The sequence below is a fragment of the Polypterus senegalus genome, chromosome 15 (genome assembly GCF_016835505.1).
Source record: "Polypterus senegalus isolate Bchr_013 chromosome 15, ASM1683550v1, whole genome shotgun sequence".
In the NCBI taxonomy this organism is placed as follows: Eukaryota; Metazoa; Chordata; class Cladistia; order Polypteriformes; family Polypteridae; genus Polypterus; species Polypterus senegalus.
Window position 1 is genome coordinate 81,433,203 of NC_053168.1, and position 17,475 is coordinate 81,450,677.

Below are 17,475 nucleotides of genomic sequence, written 5' to 3' on the forward strand. Positions count from 1 at the left end.
AAGGTCGAGTTAGGATGACCCATTACATACCACTTTAGTTTTCACATGATTTTTCCTGTTATTTAAATGAGTCATTTTTTAAAAAGGCTGCTGGTGACGGAGGATGGGTGTTCACACAGCATTTAAAGTGACAGATCAAGCTGAATGTGGGTGCAAAGCGTGTGGAACAGAAAGCAATTTACATGCCGCCTTTCTTTGCACTTGTTGTATATCAAGATGTAATTCAAATGGCTGAAATCAGAATGTGCCGGTCAACAAAATGTGAAAAATCACGTTTTTACATTCTCATATATGAAGTATATAGAGAAAGTATAGTAATCATGAAAAAATTCAACCTTGATATTTTGATGAATCTTGACATTATAGACCTCCCAGAGTCCAAAATTACCGTATTTTGGAATTGTGTGTTTGCGCATGTGTGCGTGTGTGGGTGAAATTCGACATGTGGTTGTTACACCACAAGTTTTTTATTAATCTATAAGAATGTCAGTTAAAACGAATGGATTATTTAGTCTCTTATAAATACTCATCGAGCATAGTGGACTTCAGTTTAACGGGAATATTCCAATCGCTAAGACAGTAAATATTTTATTCTCATTTCATGATTTTTACTCTGTTAAATAATACATTTTTCTTTTTCATAATTATAGAATTTCGTGATTTTGACTGAAATAAATAATCATTTTTCTTTTGTACATTTAAAGATTTTACTAATATTCTAGCCGCAACTGGGGGTTGGGTGCTTAAGGCACCAGGGGGCTTGGCCCCCCTAGTTTCACTATAACAACAACAACATTTATTTATATAACACATTTTCATACAAAAATGATGTAGCTCAAAGTGCTTTACAAAATGGAGAATAGAAAAATAGAAGACACAGTAAAAAAATAAAAATAAGTCAAAAAATAAAAATAAGTCAACATTAATTAACATAGAATAAGTAAGGTCCGATGGCCAGGGTGGACAGAAAAAAACTCCAGACAGCTGGAGAAAAAAAAAAAATTTGCAGGGATTCCAGACCATGAGACCGCCCAGTCCCCTCTGAGCAAAATGATGCAAAATGAACTTTATGAATATAACACACTTTTTGGAAACTGAGAAATATCTTTGGAGTCCTCCTTTTCCTTCAGTATACAAGGTATACAAGTAGACCAAGAGTGCAAATGCTTGGGAAAATTACAGGACCTTTTAATTTATGATGGACATCCCTTTAAAGCATTCCATAATATCTTTGAAGGCTGCCTGCGAATTTCAACATTACTTAATCTTAGTGAAAAATAAACTGCAGAATGCACTGTGCATGCAGAATATGTAAAGGCTGCATTCTCTCTATGGCAGAGTTTCTTAAACTATGGGCTGCAACCTTTTGGGTTGTGTAAGGTCATGAATCACCATTGTAATTAATAGGAACAGGTAGCGTATGGTTTGTGAAATGTGTTGCGGAGGATCGCCATTGTGTTGTTTAAGCAATCTACAATGCTCTGCTCTAATGTCCTGAAGGGGGAACCCTCACATGCTTTGAAGATTGCCAGCGATTCTCCAAGGGGGACAACCCTCCCATCACTCTATTGATCATCATGGGTCTAAAAGACACGATGAAGTGCAAGATTGGGTCTCAAGAATAAAACGTTTAAGAAACCCTGCTCTGTGGTATAGATAGATAGAACTTTATTAGTCCCCAGAGGGAAATTTGGCAAATTTACAAACTGATGACTCCCAGCAAATATATATCTAAAAAGTGTATGATCGTTAAAAAGGCTATGCAACTTTTGCCTACTTTTAATGCTTTAACAAATAATAAATCACGATATACACAGAACCCCTCCATTCATTCACTTAAACTCACTCAATTGAATCTATTATGATCAGTTGGTCACAAAGAGATGGTGCCTAGTTTATATTTGTACACGTGTTGTCACACACATGCAATTCGGAGACAACTTCAGGGCTTGTTGAATGGTAATTCCACCCTGAATCGAGGGTTGGCGCTGTCACCTAATGCCTATCCTCCTCTTCTACCGGCAAATCCAAAGATCAATAGTAAGACAAGCTGATGACACTTCCATTTTCTGATCACCTTAAACCTGCCCATTCGGCCTCTTCTGCCTTATAACTGGCTCCACTACCATATTTAATCAGTCTCTGTTTGAACTTGCATCTACAAAGATATTACCTTGACGAACTGTCAAACCATTTTCATGCATGTGTTCGCCAGTTATATGGCGATCACCATCTGGTGCCCCAAATCTTTATGATCGTCTTGTGTTACTACTTACTGCATGCATGTCAGTGGTGACAGCAAGAGGTGCTGGAGCAATAGCCCACTTTTCTTCAGCTGCAAAAAGAACCAATATAATCTTCCTATTTATAAATGAAAAATAAATCTTGCGTGGGCTACTTTTATTGTGCTGACCATTACAATAGGAATAAAACATACCCAAAATAAAACTTTTGTGATTCCTCACTTATGAATGTAAATGCTACTTGTTTGCCTGTTGTACAGTATGTGATGCTGATGTACAATAATTCTAACGACAGATAAAGGAAGCAAGGGTTCTCACACCATAAAGCATGTAGGAGTTGAAATATGACAGGACACTACATAACTTCATGAAGCCAAACTTCAAACAAATGACATGAATGTATCAAGGTTATTATAGTTAACGAAAACTAAAATCAAAACTGAAACTATTATTAAAAAAACATTATTGTAAACTGAAATAAAATAATTAACAAAACCGAAATAAAAAACTAAAACTAAACGAAACTATTAAAGTAACAGGAAAGACTAACTGATATATTTTTATTTTTAATTTTTGAATGAATATTCTTGCCGTTAGTCTTTAACCCTTGTAAGTTTTAACTCTAAAACAGAAAGTCATCCACCACAAGCCGCCCGCACATATTCACCCAGGCTGCTGGTGAAGGAGAATGGGTGTTCACACAGCATTTAAAGTGACAGATCAAGCTGAATGCAGGTGTGTAAAGCGTGTGGAATAGAAAGCAATTTACATGCCGCCTTTCTTTGCACTTGTTGTATATCAAGATGTAATTCAAATGGCTGAAATCAGAATGTGCCGGTCAACAAAATGTGAAAAATCACGTTTTTACATTCTCATATATGAAGTATATAGAGAAAGTATAGTAATCATGAAAAAATTCAACCTTGATATTTTGATGAATCTTGACATTATAGACCTCCCAGAGTCCAAAATTACCGTATTTTGGAATTGTGTGTTTGCGCATGTGTGCGTGTGTGGGTGAAATTCGACATGTGGTTGTTACACCACAATTGTAGATCTGTATTAACTTTTGAGCCAAATCCATCTCCCGGAAGTGGTACTTTACCTGACTGAACACATGCACAGTTTTTTTTTATTCATGCAGCAGCAGAGTCCGATTTATTTAACTTTACTTTTATAATAACTGTTCAATATATTATTAATTTGATTTGATTTGTTGTTGATGGTTCCTTAATGTACATAATATAAAAAAATATAATCATTTTCTTGCAGTTTACTCCTCAAATATCCATCCCCATATCTGAGTACACAAGAAAGTCGAGGGGAGACCACTCCCGGTTTTTGAAAATTAAACGGCACTGATCGAGAGACTTACTAGGTCATCATACAAGATCAGCATATTATTGCAGACCCATCACTTTTACTTTAAAAACATTGTTTAACAATGAAGTAATACAAACAAAGGTAGGTAGGTGAAGAGAGTCTGCCAAGTGATGTAAAACTAAACATACTAATGGGTTTTTGTATTTATTATATATTTATTAATTTATCTTTTTTAGTTAATATTCACAACACAAAATACCTGTTATTGTGAAAGTAATCCATTAGCAGAATTGTATTTTAAAATATTTGTCACCCTTTTTTCAATGTTTTTCTCTCTCTCTCAAAATAGATAGTTGAAATATATTCTTTTTGTTCTTAACATCAGCCTTATCTTACATATTGCATACCAGGGATTTTTCCTGCCTTACATCCAAACCTGCTTGGGTAGGCTCCAGGTTTCCTGCGATCCTCCTCAGATAAACAGGTTTAGATAATGTATATATTGTTCTTAATCTAAGCGGCTGTCTCTGTCACTTTATGCCTGTCCATACTCCTATTACCTGCTCTGGCTCTGCTCATTATGGGTTTACTGTCCTTTATGGTGGGTTACACAAGTCTCACTGCCACTAACCTTTACACTACGTTTGTTTTTCTTTGTTTCCCTCATGGTAGGTAGGTAGGGTCTGCACACTGATTCAAGTCTAAGAGCCCCCATGATTTTCATGAGAAAATATTAAAAAAATTATAAAATTGTTCATATTCAGTGTTTAGTTTTGATTCTGCTTGTTTTAATCAGACAAAAACAAAACCAGATAATAAACCACATAGTGTAGTAAGCTTCCACTAACATTAAACTCGTATCCAAATCTGTTAAGTGTACAGTTCTGTCTGATTGTGACATAAAACTAAACTCCGTAGGAGCTCCATGCCATAATTACTAAAACTAAAACTGAACCTAATAGATATAAAAATAAAATGTTTTTGTGAAATAAAAACTAAACTAAAACTAAAAATACATGATGAAGGAAAACTAAAACTAAACTGAATTTCCAAGTAAGGACAGAAAAAATATACTGTAGATTCCGGAATATAAGCCGAAAATTTCGTCCTAGATTTTTGGCTTGGAGTTTGGGGGTCGGCTTATACAACGAGTATCGTTTCAGGTTCAAGATTTCCAGCGCAATGCCAGTTTTGCCGATGAATACGGAAGTAATTAATGATGAAACCACAGCGATCTTTCAGTAATTAATGATGAAACCACAGCGCTGCATCTTTCATGCATGCCGGTACTTTAAATTAAATAAAGAATTTATTCAAAAAAGTGTTTTAGTTGTTGATTTTATTAATTAAATTTATAATAAATTATCGGGAAGTTTAAAATAAAAATTTTTGTTTTGATTTACGACCAGCATCTTGCGTTACAAACCAAATGCAGTCACGTGTATCCGTTTGCGCGATTGTAAACAAAGAACCGAGAGCGTTAGTAAGCGTCAGTCTGAGCCCAGATACATGTGTTTGTGGATGTAATTTCGGTCATTGCAGTGATTTACCTATATATATAATTCACTAAGACCATGCAGGCAAGACACATAATTGCTAAGGAAGGAAGAGAAGGTAGCGAAAGTAAAGAAAGCGATCACAATCGAAACGAAGACGGAAATTGTGTGGAAATATGAGAGTGCTGTTCGTGTGACCAATCTCACTAATATGTACAGCATGTCGAAATCCACCATCTCGACAATTTTACAAAGAAAAGATCTGCATAAGGAGGCTCCTTCTAAACAATAACTACCTTCCGTTTCATTCTCTTCCTCCTCCCTTCCTGTAGCCCAAAGATGTCAAATTAAATAGTGAGTGCAGTATGAAATTGTTGTTTCTAGAATAGAATAGAATGCCTTTTATTGTCACTATACACATGTACAATGAGATTAAAAGCAGCTCCTTCAGTGCAGACATATGTGTAGAACACAACAAGTAAATAAACAAATAAACAAATGGTGCAAAAAGATGCAAAGAAGTTGCAAAAAAAAGTTCTGTATAGGGCTTGTATGGTTGTTTCTTTAGCCTAAGCATAACGCCGGATCTGCGGCCACGCTTCTGCTTTCTTTCCCTTCTCCATCTGTGTCGTCTCCTAGACCCGAAGACAATCCATGGAGAGCCAACTGGTCTCGCTATGTTGTCTGGGATGTTGTGCGTGTGATGAAAAACACTCGAAACAGATGTCTGGCTCTGGACACCGATGTCTATACAGTTCTGACGGGTGTAGCGGATGTTCGCCGAACCGATCGTGCACAAACAAGCAAAAACAAGTACAAAAACAACAAAAAAGTGCACTGAAAAGGAGAGCCCTGAGCCGCTGAAACCATAAGCGCCGCCATGCTCCTAGCTTAATCTAGCCTGCTTCTGGTAGGCTAGGCACTTTTTATAACTTTTTGGTTAGTACATTAGAAAAATTATTGGTGTTTTGGTAAATTATGCACATTATACAACCCTTTTTTATTATGAAAAGGTTAAGTAAGTGTTGCAGTGGGAGGTTCAGAATGCATTAGGGGTATTTTCATTATTTCTTATGGGGAAAATAGTCTTGACTTACAACCAACTTGAGTTACAACCAGCCCTTGCGAACGAATTAAGTTCGTAAGTCAAGGGTCCACTGCATTGCGTATTTAAGTGAATCAAATTTATAACGAGTCTCCGGAAATCCACCCGCAGATGTACCGTATTTGCGTATATTGTTTCAAAACAAAGGTTTCATTTTACCAAACTTCTCCGCAATCACTTCCTGGTTTCCATCAAAAATGCCGATAGTCTCAAATTCTCGCCGATAAACATGATAAATATACCTGAAGAGACACTTTTAAGGAAATTTAGAAAATTTTGCTTGGAGAAGGGGGTCGGCTTAAATACCGGTCATCGGCAAATACATGTAATTTAGTATGTAGAAAAGGGGGTCGGCTTATATACTGAGTCAGCTTATATTCCGGGATCTACGGTAGAAACAAAAACTAATATAAAAAGGCAAAACTATAATAACCTTGGAATGTATACTGACTTAGCACTGAAAAACATTAATCTCAACATAATCTTTGTCTCAGCAAGTGAATGATGTTCATGTCAACAGTACTTATCAATTTGGTCCTCAGTTTAATCCATGAGTATGAATTTCATACAGCATAGATGTCAATTCAGGAGTGTTTGGTCCTTATCCTTAATGACCACACATTCCAATTTCTTAAACAGACATCAAATCCACCTCCTACGCTCACCATGTTGTACAGGGTCTTTATAAAGAGTGTCATGTCCTGCTATATTACTGTCTGGTTTGAAAAGTGCAAGGGCTGACCATGAGACCCTGCAGAGGATTGTGCATACTGATTTTTAAAAATCACTGGAATCTCTCTCTGTTTTTTTAGGACAGCTTTCTTAAACATTTTATGTGCAAGGCCTCCAGCATTATGGGAGATCCCTCCCAACTTTTATGGCCACTTCTCTCACCTGGTAGAAGACACCATAGCTTCAGACCTGTTCTACTAGACTCTGTAATAGCTTTTCCCTCAGGCTGTCAGGGTTCTCAACTGCCAACATCCCCCTTTTTCATACAAGAAAAGTCTTACTTGCATTTTCACGCCAACATGAAACATATTCCCTACTGGTACTATGGTAAATAAGAATGTATTAAACTGCAGAACTTAAATTTAATTAAAATAAAGTTCAAATGTGTTTATCTGATACACTCTACCTATTTCTGTGCTCCCTTTACCTAAAAATGTATGAAAAACCCAATCTCTATTTACATATAATTGATCTTGAGGATAATCTAAAAACAACAGATTCATTACAAAAAGACCTGGTGAACTTTGTGGCAGATGAAGTTTAATACAAGTGAAGTATTACACATCTGGATTGTAGGTATGATCTATGAGGAACAGGAAAGGAGCTGGACATTTTATATTATGGTTTCATTGTTTCCTGGAGAGTTAGGTTGTAGCGGGATGGATAATGGATGGATGGATGTTTCCTGGAGTGAATTGAAAACCATTAATGCCTCATTTCATCACACATTGAAAATGTAAGCATGTTGTCTGCTTTGCTGTTTGTGGCTCATTGTTAACTGGCTTCTGACTAAATACAAATTTAATGTGTTATTATTGTATATTTGTCTATTTTCTTTAGCCAGGGTGACTTGAGAGATCATTAAAACCATTTAAATTCATAATTTTTACAACCAGTGCTCACAAAGATTAAATGACTTCCTCAGAGTCATGCAGTGGAACCATGACAGAGATTGAACTGGGAGCTTTGTGGTTTGAAGCCCAATGCCTTTCCCAATACAACTCACTTTTTATGGTCTTATGTCTCCTGCACTTCTAAAATTGTGAAATAGAGTTCACATTTTTGCAATAGAAACCATGGTAGCAAGACGTCTTTTTCAATTTCAGAACCAGAACAGAAACAGAACCTGAAATATGACTCTTTTCTGAGTTTGCAGACAGAGGTTTATAGTGAGTTTATTAAATCAGAAAATTGGTTGGACTGAAAACCTGCTGCTGCTGTGGTCCTTCAGAATGAGTATTTTATTTTCATAAGTCTTACAACTCATAGTTAATTAAACCATAACAAAGAAGGAACCTCATTTTTACATATCAAACAATTTATTAAAATACTCATACAAATATTTGTGCTGGACCACTTCAAAGACATCTGGTGTATTGCAACAAAAACCTGGATGGCAATTTAATCATCTTTTGTACTGGTTACATGTGTACTGCACACGGCATGGCTACAAAGAGTGCAGACAGGCCTGTCTTTTATTTTTATTGGCTCTCTACACTTTAAGGAAAAAAATGGTTACACTTGTCAGTAACAGCAAATTCTGATTCTGATTCTGATTATGTGGCAGCAGAAATGAGAAGCAGCTTCATTTAAAATCTTTCAATCAGCTATTGTCCTGTGGCAGACCATTTAAGGGTATACACATAAAAACGAGGACAAAGAAAATGTCTGGATCGACATCAATAAGGTTTACATTTTAATTCTCAACAGAGAGACCAACTAAGGTTAAAGATGCTATGCAAATGATATAAAGTATGTGCAGCAACATATACCTGGAAAAGAGTTATTATTTTCTAATAAGAGAAATGCACACAATGAGTATTGAAAAGAGTACAATGAATTAGTCAAAAATGGCTCCTACCACTAGTGATCATAAAAAGAGCACATTTGAAATTAAAAATCTGGACAATATGCCTTTTCAAAAGATTTCTTTTGAACTTGTCCCTTCTGTCAAATCAAGACATTGTAAAATACCTGTGGAGAAATAAAGCACACATTCTTATTCTACATTTTATAACATATAAAAAATAAGCAGTAGCTGAGTAATTTTCTGAGTAGGAGACACCATCTGCCTTCTGTGCAGGAAGAATTTATGTTTAGTTGAAAAAGTAAATACATGGTAAAAATGAAATCAGAGAAACTGGATTTGATAAAGTGATAAAACAAAACTAAAGCTGCACTTCACTGTGTATGTGTTTGTACAATGCTCTTCTGTATTATATAATTAGACACTGACTATATATATATATATATATATATATATATATATATATATATATATATATATATATATATATAGTGGCGAGTGGCGGGGGTGGTACCCAGCCGGGACACCCAGGAGGACCGGAGGAGGGCTTACACCTCCTCCAGACCATAATGGGGCGACTGCCCTGGTGGCTTTGGGGACCATGAGAACGGAGCTTAGAAGCTCAACCCTAGAGGGGCCCATAGTCACCACCAAGGGGCACCCCAATGCCAGAGGAGCCCTGGCCCTCAGCACTTCCGGGTGTGGGGGGGGAAGAAGACCAGGGACACCCGGAGTGCTTCCGGGTGCGCAGTCAGTACTTCCGCCACCCGAAGCTCATCAGGAGGCACCTGGAGCATATCCAGGTGTGTATAAAAGGGGCCACCTCCCTCCATTCGATAGCTGGAGTCGGGTGGAAGTGGACAGAGTCTTGGAGGAGAGGAGAGGATGCGGACCTGAAGAGGCAAAGGCATTTGGAAGAGGCCTGGACTTTGGGGTGATTGGTGCTGCGGCACTGGGTTGCGTGTGTTTCGCTTGTGTAAACATTTGTAAATAAATGTGTGTGGTGCTTTAAAATCATGTCTACCTGTCTGTACCCGGGCTGCTTCACACAATATATATAAGTTTACAAACCTTACAATATATGTAAAACTGTGAGTATTTGTGGCTTTCAATTAAATTGTCAAAACCTGACACAATTGTTCCAGATCAAGGTAAGAATTGTCAAAGCTCACTATCTGAATTACATCTCTCAGGACTTTACCATCAAGTACCCTACATTCAGATGTTTGCAGTCTGATGCAGTCTATTTTTTAATTGCTGTAGATAATGCTTTACATTTTGTTTCATTCATATACATGGATCCAGTTGTACATTCATGTACAGTAGAACTTCTGGTCACGAATGTTTCTGAACACTTACAAATTGGGTTACGATCAAAATGGTTGCCAAAATTTTGCATCTGTTCACGACCAGACACTCTGGTGGCAAACAAAAACACTGGTCGGCCAGTTTCCCTATGCATGTTCGTACATGCCAATGATTTCCCTTTCTCCATTTTCCATTTTCTTTTGGTTGCATATACAGGGCCTAACAAAGCAGCTGATGTTGCAAAAGGAGTTAAAATATTAACCAAGCAGAGGCCTCAAGTGCTGGAAGAGGTGGAAAAACTGTTGCTAGTGTGGTTGAACAAGAAGCAACTTGCAGGGGATAGCATAAGCGAGGCGATCATATGCGAGAAAGCCAGGAAGATTCATGGCAATTTGCTGAAAAAAAATCCTTCTTCGAGTGGCGAAGGTGAGGAATTTAAAGCCAGTAGAGGATGGTTTGAAAAGTTTTGCAAGAGAACTGGCACTTAATTTTTTTCCCTGTGCTTAAAACTCATAAAAAAGTATTTACAGCGAGCGGTTCGTAAGGGTGTAGCGCGAACTCTTGCAATGTTAGTTTTCTTTGTTGTTCAAGGTTTTCTCAGTGTTATTCAATGTTTTTACATTTAGTTTACTATTACACTGTCCATTCTATGGTATAATTAATTATTTTTGTACTTGGAAAAAAGATATATTTACATACAGTTCATATGGTCTTGTATTTACAGACAATCTTATGGGGAAATTACGTTCGGGTCGCGACCAAATCAGGTCGAGTCCAGAGTTTTGGAGGTCGTGTCGTGTTCAGAGGTACCACTGTATAATAGTCTGTGGCAGGAGGCTGGGGGCCAGACCCAGCCAGGTACTGGGAGGTGGTCTATACATCCCCCGGGCCATGATGGGGCAACCGCCCTTGATGATGAGGGGACCACGGGGACCGAGCAAGGAGGCTCAAACCCATTTGGGCCCGTGGCCACCGCCAGGGGGCGCCCCAAGCGTCATGGAGTCTGGGAGAGCAACACTTCCACCACACCAGGAAGTGCCGCCGGAAGGTCATCAGCAAGTACCTGGAGCACATCCGGGTGCATATAAAAGGGGCCGCCTTCCTACAGTTGTGGAGCTAGAGTCGGGAGCTAAAGGTGGAAGAAGCTCCAGTGACGAGAGGAAGAAAGGCGGCCCACGGATGTTAAAAGGCCCGAGGAAGTGAGTTGTGGTGCTGGAGCACTGTGTGTGTGCGGGACTTATGTTTGGGGACACTAGTTTAATAAAATGTGTGTTTCTAAGAACCGTCGGTGTCCATTTGGATTTGTCCATTTTGATTATCTCACAAGTCTGACACAGATTTTGATGATTAAATGTTAGTTTTTAACAGCAGTGTGTTTACTTTTAATAGATATCCATCCACCCATTATTCAACCCGATGAATCCGAACACAGGGTCACGGGGGTCTGCTGGAGCCAATCCCAGCCAACACAGGGCACAAGGCAGGAACCAATCCCGGGCAGGTTGCCGACCCACCGCAGTTTAATAGATATATGAAATACATTTTACTTTAGTGATATTTAAGTTCACCAGCACTAAGTTTACAGATATCCAACTTTCTGTCCTTTGAATTACCAGGGGGAGTTTTAACTTGAAGTATCCTTCATAAACTTCAACTTTCTCAGTCATCTTTAATGCACTAGTGTATATTGCAAGAAGTGTTAAACACTGCGTGCACCTAATGCAATTAATGAACAAAAAAAAAAAATATATATATATATATATATACAGGTATATATATAACCAGTTTCCATCCATCTCTCAGATTTACAGTTAATGTTTCCACCATAACTCTACCATTTTTAGGTATCAGTCTTTCTACCATTTTTCCATGACATAAAACCCTATTACAAGCCAACAAGTTTATACAGTTACCTTCACTACAACTCCTTCCACCCATGACAAACTAAAAACCCCTTTTACAGAATGTGGAGTTTCTTCACTGATAGAGGATGCCCATCTCATTCTGCCAGCAAGCAGCAGACCTCGTAACATCCATCCCAAGAGAAACCCCAATAATGAAACCCGAATGCCACTGGTCCTCTAATAACCCCTAAAACCCTCTCTCTCTCTCCCCCACTGGTCATTAAAAAAAATGTCCTGACTTTGCAGACAAATCTTTGTACAGAAGCCTTTATTCTGAGCACTCCCTTGATCTCCTTCCATCAACCGCCTAATCTCTGAAAACTACTTATCCACAGCTAACTTCATGGAAAAGAACAGCATTCCCCACCAAGCGCTTAGAGCTATAATAGGATCTGGTGTGTCTCTTACAAATAATTCACGAACAATACCCTTGTATCTGGTCCTTCTGGTAATTCAATATTAAACAACAGGCCGCTTGCCAGTATAAAAATCTTTTTTACTGCATTTCTTTTACTAAGTGTCCAGCAATCTACATATGTGGCAGCATGACAGTTAGCAGACCGTTTCAGGAAGCATGTCTGTACCATTAAGATCAAAAACATTACAGAGTACTGTACACTGGATCACACTTCATATCCCTTTATCATAACTATGGTGATCTCTCTTTGTGTTCTTTCACAGGGCTTCAAAGACATTTTCAAATAAAAATCAGAAGAAATGAAACGTTTCAGCCTGGGACAACATATGTCTCCAGGTCTCAATGATTGACTAACATTTTAATCTTTCACTTCTTCTTCTCTAATGGCAGCATTTTCAAACCCATTTTCACCTTTTCTCCTCTCATCTACCCTGGCTTTGTTCCCTCCTTCTACTCCTGTACATGTTACCTACTTTGTTCTATTCAGCTGCATACCTGATGAAGGCTACACAGTTGAAATGTTATGTCTTTTACCTACATATCGCCTTTAACCCATACATATACACAAAAACACACATACATAAATGTACAACAGCCCATTCACCCATTTTCAAATCTGCCTAATCCAGTCCATGGCTGTGGAGAAGTAAGGTTTAACACATCAGCATCTCTTAACTGGATAGCAAACCAGTCCAACACAAGGGCATACTTAAACACACATCCACACTCAATCACAAGTAAGGTAAAGACACACCAATTACCTTAACATACACTACAGCTTACACCACCACAGATGTTACCTCTTTAAGATGAACAGTAGAAGGAAAACAAATATTGTAGAATGCATAGAAAAAAGCCCATGCAGTCATAGAGATAGGTTAGGAATTAAACTTAGGATGAGGTATTGGTACAACAGGATAAGTTTGTGTGATACGTCTTAGTCAATATGGCAACATGATATATATTCATCAGCATATGCAAGTAAGAATTTCACTGTACTCTGTGACAATATTGAACCTATACACTTAGCTATTAGTTAACCAAAACAAGCTTGATGGACCTTATGGTCTCTCCTCTCATTTGCCAACATTCTTATGGGCTTATGTTTGCTATCCAGGGGCCCTAAGTCATAAGTCAGCAGTGCTAACCCCTGCAACACTATGCTGCCCAATACTGTAAATGTCAATGTATGACCTCAGGAAGTCGACCATCCACTTTTACTAACAGCATATGCTACTGCATAACCTTGCAAAGAAGATCATTACTCAACCATTAACATACTTCCTTATAGTTTACATATGTAGAGGTGCCATATGATGTATTACTAAGGTGTACATTTGTACTGATTTACTTTATTTTTTTCCAGATCTGTTTTTATACTACAGGCTTTAACAAATATTGTTGAAAATTTAGAAAAATTGTGAAAAGACACAAAATGAACTGGGCTGAATCCACCTCAATGAGTAATGCATTCAAATACATAAGTCTATGTCCCTTGACAGATGCTGTTTTGATTTTTGTCATCGCTGCGGTAATTCTTATTTTTGTAACAGTTGTTACACTTCAGCCTATTTTGAGTCCTCACGGCCGCGACTCGAACATGGCACTTTTGGCTGACGCAAGGCCTCCGTGCCATATGGCAGACAGGTCAGGATAACACAGGTGAACAAGTATTGTTCGTTGAGAATATATCCGCTGACACTACAAATTCTGGCGAATAAATAATAACGTGTAAGTGTTAATGCATTGTCGTTATTTTAAACCCAGGATCTGCATGCAGCCACACCAGAATAAACAAAACCAGCTTTTCTTGTTAGTCGTGTCAGCTGTATATCGCTCTCCAGAGCACTCAATAATGAACATAGTTTCTGCTCATACGCAGAAACCCAAAAACGAATCGTATTTTAATAACACACACATCATAATTCAAACAATACAAAATAGTTCCAAAACGTAACATACCTAAAGAATACAATATCGTGAGAACAGGTCCAAGTTTGCGATCTACGCTTGTTTCTGCATCTTTACATTGGAGCCTGAAGGTGTCTGTCCCCACGCAGCTGACGGTGACTCCGCAATGACGTCACGGAGAACACCCAGTGTGAGCGACGTGCTGCCAGAGGAGGGGGCAGGGAGCGCATGCACCTGCGAGACACGTTGCATTAGCCAGCCTTCAAAAGAGCGTCAGCAGCGCGGAAGAAAGCAAAGAATACGACAGCGTCATTTACCGTCAGTGAGCGGGCACTACCTGTTCGTGCGTGAAACGCAGCTTTACGAGCTAATGCATGTTTCTGCTAACATTTTAGAACAGATAAGTGTAGATATGCAGTATGCTCTTATGCCATTTCATTTAAGTTCTCCACAATGTACAACAAATTCAATTGTATTTAAAATAGTAGTTATCGAAATCAGGCAATTATTTCAGCATGCATGCTTACATACGTAGGATATTATTGTAACCGGGACCCGGATCGCTTTTCCCGTATGTCGTGACACTTCTGTATTTCTGACTTGAATCCCATAAACTTATAAACCCAACTACTTCAGATGGGTAAGCGCGTTGCCTTGGGTACAACCGAATCGTGAGAAAAGCACGCAAACCATGGGAGACAAATACAGGAGCGTTGTCAAAGCATGTTTGTGTGACATCAAATATTTACAAAAAGACAGAATCGCCGTCAGTCATTTTGACTGTTAGCCAATCATTGCAAATCTGTTATGGTGTCCAATACCTCTTCGCAGTCGCACTCAGGCAGGCGGGAATACAGTTTAACCAGCCAATCGTCTGCATCTGCTTCGTAACGTTTCCTAGAAGGAGGTATCGCCTGCGATCTTTCCGCACTAAGCTTTTTGTGCTTCCGTAACTCCATTTATCTTTTTAGCAGACAGGACTTGAAGTATTAAAAAATGATTCGTACTGTCATAACATAAATTGTCACTCACTCAGTTTTTCCAAAGTAGTGTCTCGGTTTCAGGGTTGCTGAGAACCGAGACCTGTTCGGAAAGCGTCATCGGGCGCAAATAAGGAACAAAGACGTGGACGAGGCATTCTGCCATACCTGGACACATTCATTCACACGGTGCATGTTAAACATCACCCTGTTGTGCGGATTCAGGAGAGTAACTGGTAAAAACCAACATGCGCATAAGGTACATATTCAGTTCTCTGATTGGGCTCGGAACCCACCAGGACCCTGGAGAGTTGTGATGCAGCATATCTAATATGTGCACTCAGCTGCATAAATGTAATTCTGCATTAATTTGCAAGTAACAAAGATTTTAATCACTGACACATTAAGACGCCATAATAAATACAAAGCGACCACGTCTATATATTTATGAGTTAAATTGGATTTTCTTGATTTTATAAGATCAAACACAATAAAATTAGCATAACTGGTTAGTAGCAGGCAATTCTGAAAAATAAAAGGGACAGTGACGAATAAGGCTTAATAAATCACTCTGAACAGCCATTCATTTCTTATACTTGTAACACAGGACACTGCACTGTACTTTCATCCAGTGTTCTGTGGCTGATAAGTTTCTCTCATCATAACAAAATAGTCTAAAGTAAATTTCATCCTGGGGACAAATATCTATCTATCTATCTATCTATCTATCTATCTATCTATCTATCTATCTATCTATCTATCTACTGTATCTACAGTCTTATGCCATTGAAAGATTAATTAAATTAACAAATCAGCATGTAAATGTATGCCTGACTACAGAAAACATTGATTTGGCCATGCAATTTACGCAGACTCTCATTTTACTGACTCTCTTCCATTTTTTTTTTTTTTGTAAATTTCCAAGATTTTTTTTGGCTCCTATCATATTACAGGTATTTTGTCAAAGTGGTAGTGTTTTGTGAAATAACCCTAACCCTTTACCTGCAAATGGTAAAATGTTAGTGGGCAGTCAATTAATAATAATAATAATAATAATAATAATAATAATAATGCTGCATGATTGCCTGTCTACAAAGTCAAGTCACTTCTTTCGGGCTTTTTCTGTCTTTTTTTTCAACAATCTTAAAGCAAATATCAAATTTATGAAGTGAAATATTTATGTCAAAGCACTCAGCATTTAAATGCTTACATGAAAGGGAGGACACCATATTAACAGAAGTTTGACAAATACTTCCAGGAAAATCATAAAGCAAAATTTTTGTAATTTACATCCTCAGCCATGCTAAATCAAACATCAGCTTGAAGGTTCAGTTTTCTTTTTCTGCAGAAGACAGAAGACATACACATTTGGAATTGTTTGAGATGCATAGAAAGATTAGCAAAATAAGATCATAAACACATAATCAGCTTATTTACTTGTCTGTGATTGTTAGGAAAGAAAAATTAACGACCCATAAAAAGGCTTTATGAAAAGAGCATGCCCACCAAGAGTAAGTGAGGTGGCTACTGATTTACAGCTGCACTGTACTTTTCTTTCGTTTTAAAGAATGAAAGTGAAAGTCTGAACTGCTCTACACAAAGTTAACATGACTTGTTGCTAATTTGGCTAAAGTAGAACTAAACAAAAGACAATAAAGCAATTGGAAATTTAATGTTGCTGCCCTCTGCTATAAAAATTGTTTTGATTTAGGATGGTATAGGATTTTGTTAGGCATGTCTGTCTGTTAATAGTGTCTTAGAAAAATGAACTGAGCATTTGTAGGGTGTGTACCTTGAGTCTCACAAACTACAAAACTTTGATAAAATGGATAAATCATGAAATATTGTACTGTGAAATATTAAATGAATTAAAAAAAGAACTTCAACACACTGAAGCAAAATAAGTTTTACTTTAGATTAGATGAGATAAACTTTATTAATCCCATGGGGAAATTCAAATTCATACTTCAACAGAAACATAAAAAACAAGAATACAGACTCACAGGACAAATAATACTTCCAATCAATGAACAAACTTAACAAGTACATTGGGTTGAGGCATTGAAATGCCTGATAGCAGTGGGCAGAAAAGACCTCCAAAGGCGCTTCTTAGCACACCGTGGTGGAATGAGCTGTGATAAGAATACTCCAAGAGAGTACCTACTGGAGGAAATGGAGGGGATTTTTCATGGTGGCATCCAATTTTGCTATCATCCTCTTTTCCACAACAGCTTCCAATGTGTCCAGG

At 37.9% G+C, this 17,475-nt stretch overlaps 1 protein-coding gene across 3 annotated transcripts in view; it reads right to left on the reverse strand.

Moving 5' to 3' along the window:
• The window catches only part of ica1 (islet cell autoantigen 1), an 86,920-nt gene extending 72,508 nt beyond the window's left edge, over positions 1-14,412 (reverse strand). For 2 of the 3 annotated variants that reach the window (XM_039737718.1, XM_039737716.1), the window contains exon 1: positions 14,299-14,412. The gene's annotated coding sequence lies outside the window, so the exon portion shown is untranslated. Of the gene's footprint in view, positions 1-8,813; positions 8,874-14,298 lie in introns of all 3 variants that reach the window. The other variant, XM_039737717.1, reaches the window with a different exon arrangement.
• Positions 14,413-17,475: the final 3,063 nt, after the last annotated feature.